This window comes from Pan troglodytes, chromosome 3 (assembly GCF_028858775.2).
Source record: "Pan troglodytes isolate AG18354 chromosome 3, NHGRI_mPanTro3-v2.0_pri, whole genome shotgun sequence".
NCBI classification, from domain to species: Eukaryota; Metazoa; Chordata; class Mammalia; order Primates; family Hominidae; genus Pan; species Pan troglodytes.
The window spans coordinates 115974897-115989570 of record NC_072401.2 but is presented as its reverse complement, the minus strand read 5'-3'; the positions used below and the strand labels follow the sequence as shown (position 1 = coordinate 115989570).

The 14674-nt window shown below is 34.8% G+C and overlaps 1 long non-coding RNA gene across 1 annotated transcript in view; it reads right to left on the bottom strand.

The window, feature by feature from the left end:
• Window positions 1–9887: 9887 nt before the first annotated feature.
• The window catches only part of LOC134809909 (uncharacterized), a 351074-nt gene continuing 346287 nt past the window's right edge, over window positions 9888–14674 (bottom strand). Inside the window, exon 3 of the long non-coding RNA XR_010156675.1 lies at window positions 9888–11398. This is a non-coding gene — a long non-coding RNA (uncharacterized LOC134809909). The remainder of the gene's footprint in view (window positions 11399–14674) is intronic.

The window sequence follows — 14674 nt, the reverse complement described above, 5'->3', positions numbered from 1 at the left end:
TAACACACAACCCTCATTTACTAGAAAAGAATAAATAATGAAAGGAAAGGCAGATGTTGAAAAAATTAAAGCTGGAAAGCATGGAGCTCCAAAGCTGTTGACTAAACTAGACTTATGGCTGCCATAGAGTATAAGCAACAGAAAGTCAGATGCGGGAGTAGGGTATGGATGAGTTCAAGATTACAGTTTAAACTGAGGAATAAGGGAGCCTAGTTAGAATATTACTGGCAGTAAATTCATAGAAAGGGAAGTTGTTTTAAAGCATGGAGGAGGGAAGTATGAGAATTGGAAAGGAATAAGATAAGCTTGTCAGAAGAGGAGGAGGACTGATTTTAAACCTTATGGGCAAAAAGAAAAACTGTGTTGGTGGTGTGATGTGCCTTGCTACCCAATCTGTGATCTATAGAATTGCAACATTAGCCTGACCTGGGAGTTCATTAAAAATACAGAATTTCAGGCCACACCACAGATCACCTGAACCCAGAGTCTGCAGTTAACAATAACCCCATGTGAATTGTTGATTTGTGTAATCAATATATGAAAAACACTCTTAAAGTGGAATCTTCTATCCACTGTTTTGTTGCTTTTTTTTTAATCTCTAAAAGGAGATTAATAGTAATGGTTTCACAGAATATGGGGACAATTAAACTGTATACTAATGGTATGGTGTGTGATAAATGCTTCATAAATGTTTATGTACTCCAGTTTGCTGAAAGTCTCTCTCCAGTAATTTTTGTTTGTAGCTAGAGAAAAAATAATAAAGGGAGGAAATTTTAATGAAATAAAGGGAAGAAATTTCAGCAGAGGCAGATTTGATAATTAAGCTCCACACGTGAACCAAGAATAACCAGAAAATGTAGTTTAACACAACAAACAGAAGTTTGAAAGCACTGGAGAGCTAACAAAGACAATTTTGAACTGTGGAAATAAGATTTGTAAGGAAAAGGAAGTAAATGGAGAAAAGTGAGCCCGTCAGTGAAGCCCATTATCCCTGAGGGAATATGCAGATTACGGAAGAGGAAACTGATAGTGGGAGAAGATGAACAAAGAAAACAGCCTCAGTAGACCAAGGGGACAAAAATTGGCATGCACAGTCTGACAATGGGAAAATAGTGCTGATAAATTCACAAATTTGGTAAAGTTAAGCCCCAGGAGTAAGGATAAAGCAAAAGTAAATATGATCTTTCATTAAATCCAGCTTCTAATCATTTCAGTTCAGAACTGGATTAAAGTGGTCTGAGATTGATTCTACCTTCTTTATTAAAAAAATAAAAAATAAACCATTATAAAACATTTCTGGAGGCAGTTAACAGCATCTTACGACTCATAATATTTCTATAATGTTTCCTATCTGGTATTACATATATAATAATAAGGCACAAGGCAAAGGTGTGTTCCAAACAAATATATACAACAAACACTAGGAAAATAACCCACAGAGAATCCAGATAATAAAGTTAGCATATAAATACTTTATGATTAGTATGTTCATGGATATATAATGTAAGGTGGAGAATTTTGGCAAAGAGAATTATAAAAGAAAGAGCTAAACAAAAATTCTAAATCCCAAAAATACAATAGCTAAAATTAAGAACTCAGTAGTTGGGTTAATAGTAGATTAGATACAACTGAAAAGAAAGTCAAGGACCTTATAGCATAGAAGGCATAGCAGCAGCATAGCACTGAAAATGAAGCAGAGAGCTCCAAAAGTTTGGGAAATAGAGAAAAGAAGGTAAGATAAATATGGGATACATTGAGAATTCTAACATATGCCTAACTGGAGTTCCAAAAGAAGCAGAGATTCTAGATAGAAACAATGTTTGCAGAGATGAAAATTGCCAGTAACCCTGCATAACATCTATTAGATAGATGAATAAAATCTATTGGAGATTATAAATACACAATGAGGAAATAACAGTTTTCTTTTAAAAAATAAAAGGTGGAAAAAAGAAATAAAATAATCATTATTTGCAAACACTATGATTGAAAACTTAGAACATCTACAATATGTACATATAAATTGATAAATTAATAAGCAGTTTGGCAAGATTGAAGATTGCTAGATACAATGTCAATGGATGTACGAAAATCAACTTTCTACATTCCAAAAACAGAAAATGATTTTTAAAATTAACAATACTATAAAAAAAATTAGGTACCTAAGAAGAAATTGAAAACAATATGTGTGAAAATGCTTCTAAAATAATAAAATGTTCTTCGGATAAATTTTTTTTAATTAATTTAATTGAAGTATATACTCTCTTCACAGCCTGGAAGATGCAAAATTTGAAGTCAGCAATTCTTTCTAAATTAACCTAGAAATTTCATGCAATCTTAAAAATTCCAATAAGTATTTTAAAAATTGGCATATGATTATAAAATTTGTATGGAAGTCAAAAATTCTAATAATAAAAATCTTCTAAAAGAATATGGTGAAATAATCTAATGAATACAACTCTTATTTGTAAAGGTATATAATTAATACAATAGAATACTGGTACAAGAACAAAGAAAAGAACACTGGCATATAATTGAAAATCTAGAAGTTAACCCAATTATAGGTACACACTTCATTCACATCAAAGGTAGCACTGAAGAAAGTGGTGCCGAAATAATTCAAATTTTCCTTCTACTTTACATCATATATAAAAGTCTGTTGCAGGTGTATTGTAGATCTAAATGTGAAAGGGAAAATAATAAAGCCTTAAAATATCAAAATAATAATAATAATATTAAAAGTTGATTAACCTTATTAGTATTCAGGAAAATTTTTTTTTTTTAAAACATGATTAGATATGACTAAACACCCATCAAACTGGCTACAATTAAAAGACTAATGATACCTAATGGTGGCATGGGTATTAAGAAACAGGAATGTTTATACACTGCTGGTGGTATTATAAATACCCCTTTGGCGTGTACAGCTAAAGTATACAGCCACTTTGGAAAACTGAGTATCAGTATCTATTAAGACTGTATGCTTATTCTATAAATCCACTATTCTACTTACAGATATATATTAAAAATATATACATGAACATATGCACCAAATGACATATGTAAAATTTATTTATATATCAGTCTTTCTTGTATAAACAAAAACCAGAAACAATCCAAAAGTCCATCAATAGAAAAATGTAAAAATAAATCGTGTTGTATTCATATGATGGTAACAGAATTTAAGATTTAAAAAGAATAGATGGATCTCATGGATATACTATGAAGTAAAAAAGCTAAATACAAAAGAAAAAAGCTGGACACAAAAGAAAACATACTATATGACTTTATAAAATATTCCAAAACAAGAAAACAAAACTGTGGTGTTCGAAGTCTGCATATTAGTTACTTTCATGGGGAAGGTAGAGGTGATAATTGGAAAGGGTCTAATGGTTTCAGTGTTCTTGTAATATTCTGCTTCTTGATCAGGGTGATGGCTACAAATATGTTCTCTTTGTGGTAATTTATTGAGTTATATGTGTAGTTTTGTGCACTTTTGTGTGTGTATCATATTTTACTTAAAATGTCAAAAGGAAAAAAAAAAGAAGAAAACAAATTGATTCCAAAGGAATTTATGCCAATTTTTATAAATTATGGTAAAATGAAATGGCAAATAGTAGTAAAATAAACATGGATGGGATATAAAGAAATAGAATTCCCATTACTTGCAGTTTTTATGATTTTCTACATAGAAACCTAAAATAATACATGGGAAAATTACTAGAGATGAGAACATTCAACAAAGTTGCTAACAAAATTAAAATTCTGTTTAAATCTTTTATCTGTGACTCTAATGACATGTTACAGTATGCCTACTAGGTAACAAGTTTATAATGCATTCTTCTTAATATCGGGGCCTTGACTTTTGCATTTGTTTTTGGTTTCATTTTGTTTTGACTGATTTATGTCAGCTGACATCAGTGTAGAATACATAATATGCACTCAAATATATATTGAAGGAATAAACCCTATTATCAACCAAAGCAAATGATACGTTTTCTCATTTTCATACCAGGATAATATGTATACAGCCACAAATGGTCATATCAAGTTACTAAAGATCTCAGATAGGTTGTTAGGACACAACACTGATTCTTACTATTTGAGACTGAAGGGCCCTTCGTTAAGGGCCTGTTTTCACACAATTCTGAATCTCACTCAATAGAATCTTGATCATTTTGAAGTATCTTGAATAGACTGGCATCCAAGTTGAGGTCTTACTCATAACTATTTCCTTGGCAGGGTGAAACAAAGTGTATTAAGAGCCAACAGTGGAGTACAGTGGTGCACTCTACATTGTATAGAACTTGCATTAAGATTGACAGACCACTTCTGAAATCATTTTTTATTCTATCTACAATATTGTTTGTCTGCAACATTATTCCCATAACATCCAGACATCTTTATGAGGTATCGATTGTATTCGTTTAGCATCCCTGGGCATACCAAATTTGCAGATAACTCAGTTGCCTTTATGCAAATTCTAGGTAGCTAGTTATTTTTACTAGGTAAGGAATAATTTCTTGTCTTCTGCAGTAACCACTCAGTTATAATGATATTCTCAAGCCCTCTCTTTCCTTCTATCATTACATACAGCCAAAAGGACTCTGACTATAAAAGCAAGGGTAAGAAACCCAACATGGTAGGTCAGAAGAATCTACTTTCCCCTACACAAAAATATTTATTTTACTTTCTAGCTTTTATAATATTTGGAAAGTTATATTTCACAAAAGAAAGGGCTGGTATAATCTCATTTCCACTGATCACAGGTCAATAAATTTTATTACAACAATAAATTTGAAAGTGACCTCTTTTGGTGCATCCTCATTGACAGAACACAGAGGACTGATTGTGTAGCAAATGACATGGCGTCTCCTGCTGTAAACTGATCATTTGACTCCTCTCTTTTGCCAGTTAGCTACAATAAAAGCAAATTGACTTTGAAGCCTGGAAACAGCAGAGCCAATGATTTAATTCCTCTTATTAATGATATAATAACATGTGCTTGTGTTAGAGAGTTCCATATAAATTTTCATGCTTCATTTGTTCACTCTCAGGCAAATCTGCTGAATCAAGTAAGACTCTAGAAAATGCCCTGCATTGTGAAAGTCAGGGATCATCTTTTCAGGCTTGGAAGGAAGGAAGCATGGAACCAGGAGCTCAGATGCAGGATCAAGATCTAATTCGAGTTGTTGATTTGGCTAGAAGGATACAATTAAGAGTTTAAAAGCAAACCTGAGAAAAAATTTTCAGCACTTGTATGCCTAGAAAGCTCCCCAAAGCAAGAATAACATGTACGAAAGAGGTTTTGCTTCCTCGATATTTTATTGGACTCTCAATTGAAACTATCAATAGAATAAAAAACTGGGTTCCTGTTTTCATATGAATATTTCGAAGATGTTTAATCACTAGGGGACAAAATCTAGAAATTACCACTACAGATAATAATTTTATATATCTTTTCTGAAAACAAAGAATTATTCAATATAAATACCTGATGAAGACTAGAAAACACAGAAAATAAAATATAGATAATTGACCTCAAACCTCTGGATCTAAGATAACCATATTTTAGTATGTTTTCATTCCATGTGTGTTGGAATGAGGGATGGGGCATTTGTCTAGGAATAGTAAAACTGACTTTTTAAACTCAGAGTCAATTCAGGAGGAATTTGTGTGTATGTGCATGTGTGTGTGTGGCAGTTACAGCTTATTCCTGTAATGAGTAAAAAAAAAGTTATGACAAATTGATTTTCTTTGAAGTTTTATCCAGAAGCATCTTTGGGAAGCAACATCTGAGCTAACTTCTGGGTTCTCTAGTGTGGCGACCTGCAGCTGTGATTCTATTCAGCCCCTCTTGTCATTGACTGAACTAATGGTCTACTTGACTTCCCAGTGCTCAAAATATTAATTAGAATACATCTCTTTATCAATACAATGTTAAGAGATTTCTTTTGTTTTCTAAGGGGTGTGTATGGATGTATATTAAATTTTTAACAATGTACTTTGCCTTCATACATGATGGGCAACTAGCTAATATTTATTCATTTATTCACCCAATAAAATAATTATTGATGTCTACGATGTGCTATTCTCTCTTTCCAATTACTAAAAATGAAGAAGTAAAACATAGTGGTCTCTCTAATTCTTTCAAAACTTTATAAAAAAGACTTCTGGCTTTCAATATTCAGATAAAACTGAGACTGTGGCCTGGATTTACTTCTTTTCTTTTTCTTGCTGTTATAGGAGTTATTAAGAAATTATTTTTCCTAGATAGAGTGGAAAAACGGTTCTTGGAAAGTTTTTGTCTCTTTCAAAGCAGCTCCAGAAACATTTCTTGTCTAGCAGGAAAGCCTGGCTCTTAAGAGCCAGTCAGGCAACCTTTGATATGCAAATACAGGCCATTAGAAGCTACTTCCATCTAAACATGTTGATTCCCACCATTGTCCTCTTGCCCTTGCTCCCACATGTGCCTGGCAACATGCCTGCCCCCACATATCCGCAGGTATGTAGACCATCATGGCGCCCTGCATTTGCATATTAAAAGACTAGGTGGGAGGGCCCGTTTTTTCGAGGGCTATGTGAATGACATGTTTAGTCAAACCAATCCCCTAAGCCCTATGCATATCAGACACCGCCTCCTCCAGCCTCCTCATATAAAGCTGGTATCCGCTTCACTCCAGGTTTCCTCTCTTGGCCTTGGAGACCCTTTCCCTCTGTCTCTGTACAGGGAAGCTTCTTCCTTCTTTCTTTTTTCTTGCCTATTAAACTCTCTGCTCCTTGAAACTACTCCACGTGTATCTGTCATTTTATGCAATTCAGCCTAAGACAAGAGCCCTGGTGTTCCTCCACTCATCGAAGTCGTATCATTTCTTTTTCTTTTTCTTTTCTTTTTTTTTTTTTTTTGAGTCAGCGTCTTCGTCTTTCACTCAGGCTGGAGAGTAGTGGCACAATCATATCACAGCTCACTGCAGACTCGACCTCCTGGGCTCAAGCAATCCTCCCACCTCAGCTTCCCAAGTAGCTGGGACCACAGGCATGCTCCATCATGCTTGGCTAATTTTTGTATAATTTTTTTTTTTTTTTTTTTTTTTTTGGAGAGATGAGGTTTCGCCATGTTTCTCAGGCTGGACTCACACTCCTATGCTCAAGCAATCTGCCGGCTTCAGCCTCCCAAAGTGCTGGGATTACATGTCTGCACCACACACCTGGCCTTGGATTTATTTCTTTTAGTCCAAATACTCCTTTAATATTTCTGCAGTCTTATAATTACAATATCTGATCAGGAAGTGAGTCTCCTTTCATTAATGTTGTGTGAACTCTCTTTAAATCAATTAATGTAAACAGTATATTTTCCAGGAGAGTAAATTTTTCTTAAATTGTATACTTGATTTTAGTTTCTGTTTCAAGTTTTGTAATTTGATTCTTTTTCAGAAATACCTATAGAGAATCAAATCTTTCTTTTTTCTCCCACAGATACCATCTTCTCTTTGATAGCTTTCATGTTTTGTACTTTTCAACTTTTTTTTCTATATTCTAGGATGGTTTCTCAAATTCTCTGATGTGTTCACTTTGTTTTGCTATTTCGAATATGGATTTAGTTTAGGTGCATATTTTAGCTCCTCTACAATGTTTCTTTTTTTTTTTTTTTACTCTACCAGTCTCTAAAAATCTATTTCCATTTCTTTAATAGGTCATTTAAGGGATCTGCATTCCTTTAAGTGTGTTGTTGATATGGTAATTGGGTCATGGGGGTGGTTTCCCCACCCTGTTCTCATGATAATGAGTGAGTCTCAGGAGATCTGATGGTTTTGTAAGTGTCTGGCATTTCCCCTGCTTGCACTCATTCCATCCTGCCCCCTGTGAAGAAGGTGCCTTTTTCTCCTTTGCCTGCTGCCAGGATTCTAAGTTTCCTGAGGCCCCACCCAGCAATGCAGAACTGTGAGTCAATTACACTTCTTTCCTTTATAAATTACCCAGTCTCGGGTATTTCTTCATAGCAGCATGAGAAGGGACTAATACAGTTGTATAATGCTCTTTTTCTTGTTTTATAAAAAATACTGTAGGTCTAAACATTTGGTTGACTGCTTCTGCATGTTCAGATCTGGTGTTTTCCAACAGGGTCATGAATTGAAATTCCTGACTTACTTTTTTTTTTTTTTAATAACTCCAACTTTTACTTTCGATTCAGAGGGTACATGTGTAGGTTTGTTACATGGATATATTGCATGATGCTAAGGTTTGGGATGTGATTGTTCCCTTCACCCAGGTACTAAGCGTAGTACATAGCATACACAATAGTTGGCTTTGAAACTTAATCTCCCCTTCTTCCTCCCAGTAATCCCCAGTGCCTATTGTTGCATCTTTATATCCACGTGTACCCAGTGTTCAGCTCCCACTTATAAGCAAGAACATGTGGTATTTGGTTTTCTGTTCCTGTGTTAATTCACTTAGGATAATGGTCTCTAGCTGCCTCCATGTTGCTGCAAAGGACATGATTTCATTCATCATGAAATCTTTGCCAGTTCCTGTGTTCAGGGTGGTATTGCTTAGGCTGTTTTCCAGAGTTACTATAGTTTGAGGTCTTATATTTTAATCTTTAACCCATCTTGAGTTAATTTTTGCATACAGTGATAGGTAGGGGTCCAGGTTTATTCTGTATATTGCTAGCCAGCTATCGCAGCCATCATTTATTGAATAGGGAGTCTTTTCTTCACTGCTTATTTTTGTTGACTTGGTTGAAGATCAGATGTCTATAGGTGTGCAGCTTTATTCCTGGGTTCTCTATTCTGTTCCATTGGTCTATGTGTCTGTTTTTGTATCAGTACCATGCTGTTTTAGTTACTGTAGCCTTATAATATAGTTTGAAGTTGGGTAATGTGATAATGTGATGTCTCCAGCTTTGTTCTTTTTGAATAGGATGGCTTTGGCAAGCCAGGGTCTTTTTAAGTTCTACACTAATTTTAGAATAATATTTCTAATTGTATAGAAAATGATGTTAGTAGCTTGATAGGAATAGCAGTAAATCTGTAGATTGCTTTGGGCAGTATGGCCATTTTAACTATATTGACTCTTTCAATCCATGAGCATGGGAGGTTTTTACTGGAATCTTGTTAAATCCCTTTTTCTGATTTGTAATTGGATGCACAAATGAACTACAACCTACTATGGCCCTTAGGCAGAAAAATAATGTGGCATAATTTCAAATTGACAATATTTAAATGTTTCCTTCATATTTATTTACTAGCGAAATGGTTGCTGCCTACAAAGGGATTTTTAAATCAAAACCATAATACTAAATAAGAAATATCATTATCATTTCCACTTTGGCAGAGGGAGGATTAGATTACATGTTTCCATGTTACAACTAGAATTATTTGTAGAGCCCCAACTGCATTATTACTGCTTTCTCACTGTTTTGATGCCCCTCATAGACTGGTGTACCTTGCAATAGTGTAATGGTATGACTGGCCTTACTCTTCATGCAGCTTAAGGCTAATGACACCTGAGTGTTGACAGGATCTTATCTGGAGAAACTTTGCTATATTCTACTGCCTGCTTTCTGTAAAGTCAAACATAGGAAATATGTGAAAAACCATTACAATGTAGAACTCAGTACTCTCAATCATCCTTCTCTGGCTCTCCTAATATACCCATTTTCCTTGAGCACAATGATTTCCCACTTAGCAATCGATATTCACTGTCTACCCTAACTTTGTTTAGACTCTTTCTTCTACTTTTCTATCATTATTCACTATTGATCTTCCTTGGGAATCTCATTCTTCAGCCAACTCTTCTCTCTCAGTTTCTTGACCTTGCTTGTGATTAGAAAACGCATAAATTGGAAATTAAAAGAAAAAAGGGTAAGCTACATGATATATGCAATGCAATTTTAGAAAACTTTATTATAAAATAATACCTATTTATTTTATGAAATTTAGAAAATACAAATAATACAAAAAGAAAATTTATAATTGATAATCCCACTACCCAGAGAATATCACTGTTAACATTTTGGTATCCTGTCTACATGCATATAAAGAGATATGAGAAAGAAAGGATTATTATAAATAAACCATTTAACTTGATTTTAAATTAATAATTTGTCATGAATATAGCTTTTCATATTAGAATACTTTTTTTCTTACTATGTTAATACCTACATGGTATTATATGAATGTGACAGTTTATTAAATCAATGTTCATTGCTTTCAAATTTGCATTAGTATACATAATGCTGAGATTAGTATATTGGAATCTGTATGTGAATCATATGAATTCCCTTAGAATAAATCCCTAGAAGTATACAGAATTAAAAACCTTAATTAACGCAAACTGCTTTTTTGAAAGACTGCAACATTACTCTCCCAGAAGTATTTTTTTTAAATCCATTTCCCAATACCCTTGTAAACTCTAGGTTTATCCAGCTGAAATTTTATGTCTTTTGACCAGCACCTTCTCAACAATCCCACCACCTGCATTCTGTAAGTTCAACATTTCTATTGTTTTAATTATGCCTTAATTGTCTGAAGATGTAATTGTCTTAAAATATTGTCTGTTGCTGTATTTCAATTCTGCAGAATGGGTAATTTTATAAAGAATGGAGATTTAGTTAGCTCACTCTTCTGGAAGCTGGGAAGTCCAAGAGCATGGCACAGGTATCTAATGAGGGCCTTCCTGCTGTGTCATGACTTGGCAAGAGACATTATGTGGCAAGACAGAGCAAATGTTCCAGCTCAGGTCTCTCTTCCTCTTCTTATAAAGCTGCCAATCTCATGAGGTTCCTACCCTGAGGATCTTATCTAATGCTAATTACCTCCTGTCTTTGTCCATTTTGTGTTGCCGTAACAGAATCCCTGAGACTGGGTAATTTATAAAGAAAATAGTTTCATTTGTTTCACAATTCTGGTGACAATTCTAGTCCAAGAGCATGATACTGTTATCTGCTCACCTTTTAGTTAGGGCCATGTGCTACATCACAACATAGCAGACAAGCAGTAAGGCGAGCAGATGAGTGCAAAGGGACACGCATGAGAGGCTGGGCTCACTTATAACAACCCACTCTCATGGGAACTAATTAATTTCTGCAATAGCAAGAACTTACTCCTTTAAGACAGCATTAATCTATTCATGAGGGCAGTACTCCCATGTTTCAAACACCTCGCAGTAGGCCCACCTCCAAACACTGCCAAATTGGGAATCAAATTTCAATATAAGTTTCAGAGGGGACACAGTCAAACCAATAGCATTCGGCCCCTGGCCCCTCAAACTCATGTCTTTTTCAAGTACAAAATACAATCACCCTATAGCTGCAAAGTCTTACCTGTTTCAGCAACAACTCGATCGTTTAAAGTTCAAAATCTCATTTGAGTCTCAAGGCAAGCTCCCTCCAGCCATGAACCTGTAAAATGCAAAACAAGTTATCTACTTTGAAGATAAAATGGTAGGAGACGTATTGGGTAAACATTTTGATTTCCAAAAGGAGAAATAGGCCAAAAGAAAGAAGTGACCAGCCCAAGCAAATCTAAAACTCAGCAGGGTAGAAATTTAATCTTAAAACTGCAAAATGATACTTTATTCCATATGCTGTCTCCTGGACATACTGGGGCTGGGGTTGGGCCCCCAAGGCCTTAGGCAGATCTGCTCCTAGGGCTGTGCTGGATGCACAGCTCAGATGGTTACTTAGATGAGTTGGAGCCCAGTGTCTATAGCTCCCCAGGTGGATGTTGCATGCTGCCAGTGGCCCAACCCAGCAGTGGCTGCACTCCAACACTCCACTAGACATTGCCATGGTAGGGACTACCTGTGGCAACTTCACCCCTGGAGCAAGTTTTTGCTTGGATTCCCAGGCAGGTTGATATATCCTTTGAAGTCTAGGTGGGGACCACCACATCCCTACCTCTCTTGCATTTTGCAGACCTGCAGAATTAGCACTACATGGATGTGGAAGCTGCGGAGGCTTATTGCTTGTGCCCTCCAAAGCTGCGGCACAAGCTACACCTGGAGTCACTTGAGCCATGGCTGGAGCAGCCAGGATCCAGGGAGCAGCAATGTATGGATACAGGGAACTCCAGGCCCATCTCACAAAGCCATTTTGCCCTTCTAGACCTGTACCTTTTCTCCGTTGTCCTAATACACAACACTTATCTTTCTTGTTTTCATGTTAATCTTATTAGAAAGTAGTCACTGGGCCATACCCTCAGCAATCTCTCCCAAACTTGCTTTTTTACTCTTAACATGATCAGGCTGTGACTTTTCCAGATTTTTTCGGCTTTGCTGCCCTTTAGTTGTAAATTCTGTTTTAAATTATTCATTTGCTCCCAGATCTCAGTATAAGCAGGTCAAAGTAACCACATAGCTCCTTCTCTAATTTGTTTACAAATTTTTTCCAGAAATCCTAGTTCAACGTTCTTAAGTTTCACCTTCATAAAACCCTAGAACATGGACACAATGGAGGCAAGTTCCTTGCTACAGTATAACAAGGATGGCTTTTACTCCAGTTCACAGTAAGATATTCCTCATTTCCATCACACCTTATCAGAATGGTCTTTACTGTACATATTTCTATTAGAAATATTAATAGAAAATGAACAAACAACAGAGTAAGTTTACAAAGCCACAAATATTTTGTTGAAATGATTAATAAAATTGGTAATCTTAACAAGGATTGATCAAGAAATAAGTAAAGAAACACAAATTACCTATAGCAACGAAGGAGTTGATATGATTACAGAGCTCATAGATATTGAAAAGATAATATTATAAAGAACTTTATCCTGATAAATATGATTATTTAAGTGGAATGAAAAAAATCTTGAAAAACACAATTTACCAAATCTGACAAAAGAAGAAATAGAAAATTTTAATAGCTCTGTAACTTTTAAAGGAATTGAACCTATTACCAAAACCCTTCCACAAAGAAAACTGTAGGCCCTTATGGCTCATCACTGAAATCTATAAATCACCTAAAGAAAAAATAAGTCTTACATAAGGCTTTTTCAGAAAATAAACGTGGCAATAATACACCCCAGCTTGTTTTATGAGGATGGTATAACCCTGATACTAAAATGTGACAGAGATATTACAAGAAAAATTATCACCCAACTTAGCCACATAAAATGAAAAGGCAATAGTTTCACATCTGTTTGCATTTGATAAATGTCTTAAGGACTTGAATGTTATAAATCACTCTACTATAATGTGAAACATCTTTTATCAAATATCACAGGAATGATCAATATCTGATGACTGGAGAGGAAAAACAGAATAGAAATATGAGTTTCTGCATGTCAGCCAAACATAGCTAACATTATTTTACAAAGCATCAGGAATTGCAGTGGCATTGTTGTTAACAGAAACTGAAGGCAGAAAACTTACTGATTTTAGTATACACCATAACTTTTAACATAGTAATAGACTTCTGAGAGCACTAATGTCTCAGCAACTTAACAGGTGCTCCTTGATTTGTTGGATTCTAAAGAATGCCTTGACAAACATTCCCAAAATTGAGCTCTCATACATATTAAACCCAGATAAGGCTGAGTGGCTTATTGTGAAATAAGAATAATAACCACAAAATCCTAGAATATCATGCCACTAAATCTTACTAGCAGAGTTCTAAAACAGAAAAATTAATGCATTTACTTAATACAAGACTAGTTATTGTGTAGTCTGTGACTTCTCTCCTTGATGAATATTTTTGAGTCCATTAAAATAATTCTCTTTGTCTACTTTAAGACAAAACCTATTGTCAGCAATTTTTTCCATGTGAAATTGTAAAAATCTTTTCTTAACAACATCTAATTAATTTTTTCCCTAACAATATCTTATTAATTTTTATTACACATCTGAGTATATTTGATGAGTAAAAGGGGAGTCAAATTAATGGTTATGACTCTTAGGAAGAATGCTAATATTTCTTCTTTAATCAGCACTTAGTTGAATCCTACTTATTAATTACTTTAAACAACTCCCTATGGAAAACACTCCAGTGCTATTTATTGCTTTTATTCATGAAATACATTTGTAAGAATATTTCCAATGTGTCTGTATTTTCTTCACCTTTAATATAATATCAGAGTGAATACAGTTTTGATGAATTAGGAACTATCTCAATCCTTTGTGATACAGTTTATCTTCATAGATGGCCAAAGAAAGCCATCTTTTTGGAATGCCTTTATCAAATTGCTACTAGATAGAAAAATAAATTAATAGTCATGCTAATCAGGCTGAAGTCTTTGAAGACATTGGCCTGAATAAATAAGGCAAGTCACAGACCCATGCCACTCTAGTATGTTTATTAAAACAATCGTACCCTATCAAAAACATAACTCAGCACATTACCCAGATAGTAATAATACAGGTCACCTCCTTTAGAGCCAGTAGATGAAACTGTAATCGTATCAACTCTTTCATTAATAGCTCTGTAACATTTAAAGGAATTGACTCCATCAACAAAAGCTTTCCACAAAGAAAACTGTAGGCCCATATGGCTCATCACTGAAATCTATAAATCATCTAAAGAAGAAATAATGTCTTACATAAGGCTTTTTCAGAAAATAAAGGTGGAGATAACACACCCCAAATTGTTTTATGAGGATGGCATAACCCTGATACTAAAATGTGAAAGAGACATTACAAGAAACAGTATCACCCATCTTAGCCACATAAAATGAAA